The sequence below is a fragment of the Aplysia californica genome, unplaced genomic scaffold (assembly GCF_000002075.1).
Source record: "Aplysia californica isolate F4 #8 unplaced genomic scaffold, AplCal3.0 scaffold00795, whole genome shotgun sequence".
In the NCBI taxonomy this organism is placed as follows: domain Eukaryota; kingdom Metazoa; phylum Mollusca; class Gastropoda; order Aplysiida; family Aplysiidae; genus Aplysia; species Aplysia californica.
In genome coordinates this window covers 158,484-159,845 of record NW_004798065.1, presented here as the reverse complement: position 1 = coordinate 159,845, position 1,362 = coordinate 158,484, and the positions used below count along the sequence as shown (strand labels likewise).

General features: G+C 39.9%; 1 protein-coding gene across 3 annotated transcripts in view; it reads left to right on the top strand.

Moving 5' to 3' along the window:
- Positions 1-191: 191 nt before the first annotated feature.
- Positions 192-1,362, top strand: part of LOC101849248 (regulator of microtubule dynamics protein 1) — an 18,920-nt gene continuing 17,749 nt past the window's right edge. The window contains exon 1 of one of the 3 annotated variants that reach the window (XM_005109597.3): positions 192-407. The gene's annotated coding sequence lies outside the window, so the exon portion shown is untranslated. Of the gene's footprint in view, positions 1,069-1,362 lie in introns of all 3 variants that reach the window. The other 2 variants (XM_005109596.3, XM_005109598.3) reach the window with 2 other exon arrangements.

Genomic DNA, 1,362 nt, shown 5'->3' with positions numbered 1-1,362 from the left:
CCCCCCCCCCTACAAAACACCTTCTTCCCCCCAAAAAACGACAAAAACTCCATCTGAGTTTCCGTGTTTTTTTTGGGTGTGTTTTGTGGGAATAAATAATACAATCAAAATACTTTTACGTATAAGCCCCCGATATCCATTCATTTTAACTTTACCGTAGAAGAGGGAACAAAACATTTTACGGTCGCTAGAGTTACTTCCCTTTCGAAATGCTGTTGTGATTGTTGTGATGAGTGAAGCTGAAATGATAGTTTAGTAATGCATACATTGTCATGTAGAGTAGATCTAGATCTAGTTAGTTATCTGATTCGTTCTCTTCCTGTGAAATATATTTAGCTTAGGTTAGCATTTGTCTTGTTTTCTTGCTGGAGGAAGCTGCATGAAGTTCCTTGTTTGAGACCAGTCAAGTGAGATGGAGATATTCTTGAACCTGTCTTGTGACTTACTTTACTTTAGACTTTAGGTAGCTCTATTAAATTACTGAACTATTAGCTAGGAGTCACATAGGTCTAGAATCTACTGTGAACCTTGGACTTATTTTAGAAATTCTGACCGTGAAGTTGCCCATGACACTGGTGGTCATCTCTGTACTACTGATTTATTACTAATTCTTAAAGTTAAAGTGAAAAGTTTCAGTTTTGGGTGTACCTTCTTTGTTTCTGTACACAGCAGAGAGACTCCTGACTCAGAAGAAGTAGGCCTATTCTCGGTAATCTCAGCGTAGATCTACTGCTACTACTACTCGTATTAATACTATAGCCCCACTGTGCTGCTGTATACAGCAGGCTACGCTAAATTAAATTTCGTTGTGAGGTTGTCATTGTGCAGTCTAGATTCTAGTACAACAAGTCAACAAGTCTAGATCTAGATCAAGATCAGCTACTCCTCCCTAACTAGTGGACTAGACTCTCTCTACTAGGGGCAGTCAGTCTTTGATTTCTTTTTTATTTAAAAATCGAATCTGAAGATAAAATTTGTTTGTTGATTGTGTGAGAGAGAACCCAATAGTAGGGACAAATAAAGCAAGGGAGATCTGACTGACACTGATTCACTCTCAAGGAACCCACAGTATGTTACTCAGTTTTATTCTTCGCAGTGGCTATTTTTACGGCGTGCCGTAAAGATAGCCTCCCAGTGAGTCCCAGGCTATTTTTACGGTGATCCTCGAAAAGCGACCCTACTCCGCCTCTCATGTACGCGACATGCCTCAATGTATTAGATCTAGGCCTATAGTAGGAGCCGTTCAAAATATAATCTTACACCTCAGAGGGGAAAGGGTGTCTTTGGCTTCTGTAAGAAAAGTGTAAGATTGGGTGGGGGGGTTAACCAAATATGACACTTCTGTGAGATGAACGTTTTGCT